This window comes from Armigeres subalbatus, unplaced genomic scaffold, assembly GCF_024139115.2.
Source record: "Armigeres subalbatus isolate Guangzhou_Male unplaced genomic scaffold, GZ_Asu_2 Contig207, whole genome shotgun sequence".
NCBI lineage: Eukaryota > Metazoa > Arthropoda > Insecta > Diptera > Culicidae > Armigeres > Armigeres subalbatus.
In genome coordinates this window covers 636,753-644,139 of record NW_026942913.1, presented here as the reverse complement: position 1 = coordinate 644,139, position 7,387 = coordinate 636,753, and the positions used below count along the sequence as shown (strand labels likewise).

At 42.1% G+C, this 7,387-nt stretch overlaps 1 long non-coding RNA gene across 1 annotated transcript; it reads left to right on the top strand.

The window, feature by feature from the left end:
• The first annotated feature begins 306 nt into the window (after positions 1–306).
• LOC134203715 (uncharacterized) lies at positions 307–1,208 on the top strand. Its single transcript, XR_009977680.1, has 3 exons — positions 307–489; positions 558–714; positions 773–1,208. It is a non-coding gene; the product is annotated as an uncharacterized LOC134203715 (long non-coding RNA).
• Positions 1,209–7,387: the final 6,179 nt, after the last annotated feature.

Here is a 7,387-nt window from a genome sequence, read left to right as displayed (position 1 = left end):
AAAATGAGTAACATCACAGTTACTCATAATATGTGTTGTTCCAGGAGAGCCCGGTTATGTGTGAATGGAACACAAAATTGTGTAAATAATTTTAAGCGTGCACAGCGAGGAGATATGCACCGACGGCCACTTGAGGCAATCGACAGCAAACCCACATGAATTGAGAGATCGACGCCGCACCGCGAGGTGAGAGCGAAGATAGTGGTCTCATCGGTTGCCGCCACTCGCTCACAAAACGTTGCACGATCAGATAGACGAGCGAGCGATCAAATGACTGGTGAAAATCAGTTCGTCTTGGTTCGAGAGACACTCAGCACGTGAAATTGATCTCGGGATCGTCTGAACGAAAGTGCGAGCCTACAACGTGCAAAGCACGAGGTGAAGCGTGAACATTCTCTAATAATCCGCACGATAGTGAATTGATTAAATAACAATTGGAAAGGGAGTTTGGCGTCAAGAGTTGTGGGCCAGAAAGAAAGCTGTTAAAAGGTGAGTTCGAGTTTCTAGATGATTATGCGAACCACCTACCTAACTGGATCGTTTCCGCCATTTTGCAGTTGACGCAAACCACGCTCTTTTGTCCTACAATCCTTGTGCCGGTGGACGTTCGGTCTATCAACCAAAGTGCTTCCGAGATACGTTTTAGGCAGAACACTAGCGTCACGCAACGAAGTACACGAGTTCAATTGGGAGAAGCGAAAGCCCCGCGATAGGGTGAGTTGGTCAATTACGACCATGCAAAAGGGTGTTGCTAATGGTACGATGCCTCCAGGGCTTTTTTCTTTTGACTCGTTCTCTCGATCAAGGGCACGTGAAGGCACTCGTAGGTTCGTCGTTCTCGAGGGGCAAGAACATCGCAGCATCGGCCAACGGTCCTGGCGGCGCGACAAGTGGCCGTGTGAATAACGCTGGAACAACAACGAGCCGGAGCTGACGAGCTTTGACCCGCTGATGACATTCGCGTCGAGCATGCGGCGCGCGGAAGTAAACATGCGGTGCAGTTGCACCAACGCGCACACTGTTCGCGTCGACTAGGGGACGACGGCGCCGAGGCAAACGGGGTTCGTGGTTCAACGTGAGTAGTATTACGCTAGATGTAAGACAAAGATGAAAAGAAAGTAGGAGTCAGGAAAGTAGAGTGCAGGAAGAGAAGGAAGGAAGTATGGGGAAGTAAAGTATCAATAAATAATGTAAAATTTCAAACAACATTGTCTTGGATTCAGTTTTGTGCGCATTTCCCTTCAGCTACTCGGGACTGCTCGGGTTCGATATTCCCCGGTAGACCTTCATGTTTCAATTCTTATACAATTCTTGTATAAGAATCTAACAATTTCGCATATGCCTAATTCTTATACAGGTTTTGGTAGATTCTTATACAGAATTGTTGGATAATCTAACATCCGCCGGTTGAGTGTAGTGTGACCTAAACGACCACACTTTCGGCACAGCATTACTTTTGGGGAGTATAGACGGACTTTCATTAGGGCATCATTCAGACAAAGATAATCTGGTAAAGCTGTTCCTGCAAACGTTACTCGAATCGCATTCGATTTTTTGAAAGAAGCTGCATTAGATGCTGACTCCTCACGCATTTTAAGCCGTTCACAATCCAAAATTGGAATTGCCGGTAGCATAGGGTTTCTGAATTTACCCTGCCCAAATTCAATCACTTCTTTCGGAGAGATCATTTCGTCATATACAACGCCGTCAATTTCCACTTCTTCGGCTGGAATGTACACTCGGTAAATGCCATTGAACCGAGGAAGCGTAACTGCTTCGTTAGCTTCGGTTAGGTCGGGCATTTTTACTCGAATTTTGCGGAGTTCGATTTGCTTGATTTCCTTGACTGATTTGAACTTTTGGTTCAATTCAGCCGAAATCAAAAGGAGATTTAAAGGTTTATCGATTTTGCGGAAAAAGATGGGCCTTCAGCGCTTTCAGGGTATACCCTTACTCGTGGTGCGAACGGTATGCCGTTGGGGATGGCATTCTCGCGAAAGATATTATCAGAAGTTTTACCTTCTATTCTAAGATTTAAAGCTCCATCAGGAGGGTCTGGTGGATCGTCCATTCCATCCATATTTTGAATGAAGGACTCTTCAGATGCTTTATCAAATTGAGTACCTCAGATCACGTGTTCAGTCGAACTTATGAATAGAACAAAAGGGGCTACTTATCTTTTCAATGTGTAGAAACAAATGCTTTGTGTGGAGCACTAACTTCGAACAATATACCTCGAACAATAACTATTCCTCACAAAACGGAGAACGAGAGCTAACGTCTCACATAGGGGTATTTCACCATTCTAGCCGGAATAAAGTTAAATTTTCAAAATTGTCCTAGAGCAGTCCAAATATGTCTCAAACTTCTCTGAATAGTAGACGAGCTACTCTGAGTACTAGGTTTTCTATTTAGATTTAAAGTTTTACCACTACACTTCTAGAAAGCTAGAGGTTTTTCATTGAGAAAATTATTGGTTTTCTCTGTTGAATTTGATTACGTTCGGTATGTTCTATTGTGGTCAAATATTTGTCACAGTAATCCACAGATCAGTACGTACCATGAAAAAGTAGACAAAATAGTATCATGTGAACATGTTTTTGGCAAGAATAAATGATTCTGAACAGAAATACATAAGAGTAATTCGAAGTCCATTTTCGAGCTAAAACTAGTTAATGTTACTCATATTTTCAATAAGCATAAAACACTTATTCGATGATATTCGGTAACATTTCAGTATAGAGAGGACGCATTTATGTCTATATTTTAGGATCCTGAAGAAAAATCTTGCGCAAATTTGCGCCATTTTGAAAGCGGATGTTTTTAGTTTGGTACTGTATTTAAGGCATTTATGACCTATATCATACATTTAACCCCATACATACAAAAAGTGAAAATCAAGAAAACTGATATTTCAGCTAAATTATCATCACAGTATCATAAAATAAGATGAAATAGAGCAGTTTGAGAAATAATTTATTCCGGCTGGATTGCGAAAATACCCCTATGTGCGACGCCCCTGACTTAAGCTCAACATTATACTCGCCTAATTTTCTAAACTACCAATTTTTAAAATGCGTAGAATACAATTTGTGTTAACAATATATTCTTATGAAAACTCATATGTGAATATGTACGTTATGTGGAAGATATTGATTTGGAAAATGTATTGGAGGTAACCACTTTCCCTTCGATGGGACTCGAACCCATGACCCTACAGTACGCTAGACTGGTGCTTTAACCAACTAAGCTACGAAGGACCTCCGTCGGCCTTCACCCAACCTAGCAGCTACTGAACGAGTTCAAGATTCCCAAATTGGACGCATAGTCAAATCACTCGCAATCCATTTATCAAGCCAATACTTCCACATGTGTATTGTACACGTCCACATTAGAGGAGCGTGAGTATTTAGAATGTCTGGCGGCTATACACATTCTTCATCAGCAACGGTACTGATCAAGTGAGGTTGTGTAAGCTATTTGCCAGTCGGTCGTCAAGCTCAGACCCGACCGCATTGCGTAGGCAAGAGCACGCAACTCAAGTTCAGTTCAATCAAAGGTAATTGCCTATTCTAAATACTCACGCTCCTCTAATGTGGACGTGTACAATACACATGTGGAAGTATTGGCTTGATAAATGGATTGCGAGTGATTTGACTATGCGTCCAATTTGGGAATCTCGAGCTCGTTCAGTAGCCGCTAGGTTGCGAAGGCCGACGGAGGTCCTTCGTAGCTTAGTTGGTTAAAGCACCAGTCTAGCGTACTGTAGGGTCATGGGTTCGAGTCCCATCGAAGGGAAAGTGGTTACCTCCAATACATTTTCCAAATCAATATCTTCCACATAACGTACATATTCACATATGAGTTTTCATAACATTGTAAATTAACGTCCAAGTCGGGTGGTTTAATCCCCGGAAATAGGCAATTACCTTTGATTGAACTGAACTTGAGTTGCGTGCTCTTGCCTACGCAATGCGGTCGGGTCTGAGCTTGACGACCGACTGGCAAATAGCTTACACAACCTCACTTGATCAGTACCGTTGCTGATGAAGAATGTGTATAGCCGCCAGACATTCTAAATACTCACGCTCCTCTAATGTGGACGTGTACAATACACATGTGGAAGTATTGGCTTGATAAATGGATTGCGAGTGATTTGACTATGCGTCCAATTTGGGAATCTCGAGCTCGTTCAGTAGCCGCTAGGTTGCGAAGGCCGACGGAGGTCCTTCGTAGCTTAGTTGGTTAAAGCACCAGTCTAGCGTACTGTAGGGTCATGGGTTCGAGTCCCATCGAAGGGAAAGTGGTTACCTCCAATACATTTTCCAAATCAATATCTTCCACATAACGTACATATTCACATATGAGTTTTCATAACATTGTAAATTAACGTCCAAGTCGGGTGGTTTAATCCCCGGAAATAGGCAATTACCTTTGATTGAACTGAACTTGAGTTGCGTGCTCTTGCCTACGCAATGCGGTCGGGTCTGAGCTTGACGACCGACTGGCAAATAGCTTACACAACCTCACTTGATCAGTACCGTTGCTGATGAAGAATGTGTATAGCCGCCAGACATTCTAAATACTCACGCTCCTCTAATGTGGACGTGTACAATACACATGTGGAAGTATTGGCTTGATAAATGGATTGCGAGTGATTTGACTATGCGTCCAATTTGGGAATCTCGAGCTCGTTCAGTAGCCGCTAGGTTGCGAAGGCCGACGGAGGTCCTTCGTAGCTTAGTTGGTTAAAGCACCAGTCTAGCGTACTGTAGGGTCATGGGTTCGAGTCCCATCGAAGGGAAAGTGGTTACCTCCAATACATTTTCCAAATCAATATCTTCCACATAACGTACATATTCACATATGAGTTTTCATAACATTGTAAATTAACGTCCAAGTCGGGTGGTTTAATCCCCGGAAATAGGCAATTACCTTTGATTGAACTGAATATATTCTTCTTTATTGCATTACACTAATTATAAGATTACTCCAAACGCTCATTTTCCATCAACTTTACCTTATTGCATTACCCATTCTGTAACGGTAGACAGTATTTATAAAAAAAAAATCAGAAGGGTTGTGTGCAAGACACGACCGCCCGACGTAAACTACGAAAAATCTTTTGGTGCAATGATAATAACCAATTATTTTCAATAGTCCAATTTGTTTTCAATAATACGCATTTCCAATCAGTCATAACAAAAAATCCAAAGTCAGAATGTTGCGAACTTTACTTTTCGACGCAATCATATTCAATTCTGCGCACTTTGTCGGAGAGAGACGTTGCAATAAATTTATTCGCATTGAATTTTGATCAAAGTAAAACTTAATTGCTTGGTGATAGCAGATTGTTTTCCGTCGGTAGTAGAATCACGAGAGCACGATTCAGAGAAAGACTTATAATTTTGGTAGATAGTCATCCATGCGAAAACATTTTTGCAGCTTCTCCGTTTGACGCGCGCTCGTGATTGTACATACATACAGAAAACATACGATGATTCAACTCATCCATGAGTTTTTAGGTGCTGAAATGCCACGCGCGCGCGGGAGAGCTGTTTTCTTATAATCAATAAAGATGGCTCATTAGTCCCGCCTCTTTGTTCTCCGGTATCACTGCAAATATTGTGTAACCGTCACACACTCACCAAAGGGGCGTGGCTACAGGTTCAACTTTATTGATTACAAGAAAGCAGTTCTTCCGCGCGCGCGAGCCATTTCGTTCGTGATGTCGCGGAGAGCAGACCGTGGCACCACCTTCGGCATCGGCGGAGCTCCTACCGGAAATGTTATTCCCGGCGATGGTGTGGGTCGCGCGGTCGTCGTCATCAACATTAGCAGCGCTCAGATTAAATTTTCTTGTCTGAAATAGGGGGAATGACGGCTTTGGCAGGTTTTGTTCTATTATTGTCAGGGGGGTTTTTGTTGACCAAATTTTATGAAATTTGGCCACAATATTCTTTGATATGCTATGATATGATATGATATTTGATATGAAGTACTAACGATCGGCTACCATCAATGAAAGTGGCTCTAAGGTGACTCGGGGAGGCACTACACACCGTGTAATTTTTCCTATCTTTTGTCTTTTTCTAACATTGTCACCTCGTAATTTTGGAGTGGCGCATTTCGGTTTTCAGTTGTTTGATGTAACTGTAAATGTATCAGCATGTAGATTGCGAGTAAGCACGCGCCGGTGATACTTTTTCAAAATCATGTTTGTTGTAGAAAAAAAATTAAGCATTAAAGATAATCAATAGTATCAATAGAATTGGCAAATTGCTGAAGGGTTTTCGAATCGATTGATAAGCAAATGTCGAAAATCCATCGAAAGATAAAGACGCTATTAGCGTTTGAAATCTATCCTAATTTTGTGACAGTCTCGAATTCGGAAATTTCCGTTTTAAAACCTGTATCTGAGTCTTCCTTAGACGAAGTTTACGTCAAAAAATCTGTAGCAAACATCAATACTGACGCCATACAATTTTCTTCAGTCATAATGCGAATCAATTGTTTGCATGGTCTCCTTCCGATACTTGCTTGGGATTCAACTACCGACGTTAGCGTTGCGCTTTGAATAAAGTTCATCTCGGAACCGATTTCTTTATCAATCATCAACAGGAAAAATAAAAAATTAGAGTCTCGCGGGAAAATTTCATGTTTAGCCGACAACATCCAAATCGTTGCAAACGCCACATTAGTGAATAAATTGCTGTAGCAATCTTCCGATGACAGCCTATGCTCGGACCGGCACTAATGCTATGATTCCGCTACCGATTATGAAACAAACAATTATGCTTTGTTCTATGAAGAAAGTTCGTCTAATATCAACATTCTCAATCACTAAAATCATATAACTCCGAATTACGCTAGAAAATTTCACCGAAGAATTTTCCAGTTCCTAACGGTTGCACTTTAGGAAAATTATTTCAACTTAACCTTCCTCCCAAATATAATGATGGTCCTGAAAAGAACCGATTAATTGCCACTTATGTGCCTTATTAACAGCAGCCACTGGGCTGCGCGACCGCCTTCCGATGATTCGGCTCAACGAACGCCGTCGATTGCCAGATCCGCCGAAGATGGGACACGGATGAAATGATGTGCTGCTGCTTCCACGACCGCCACCAAAAACCGAAAAAAATTCATCCGCTGAGACAGCCGTTGTCACTGGAACCGCTTCTGGACGCCCTGGTCCGCTCGCCGTGACATCCAGAATGAAAATGACGCGTGCACACGAAACACGGGGCTTTTTATACACAGGTAAAACGAAGCAGTGGATCAAACGGCCCGTACCTTACTGCAATCTGATGTCCGTGTTGGGGATTTATGAACGAAATTGAATTTTTCACCCAGTTTGGAAAGAAACAACATTTTCAATAGTTTA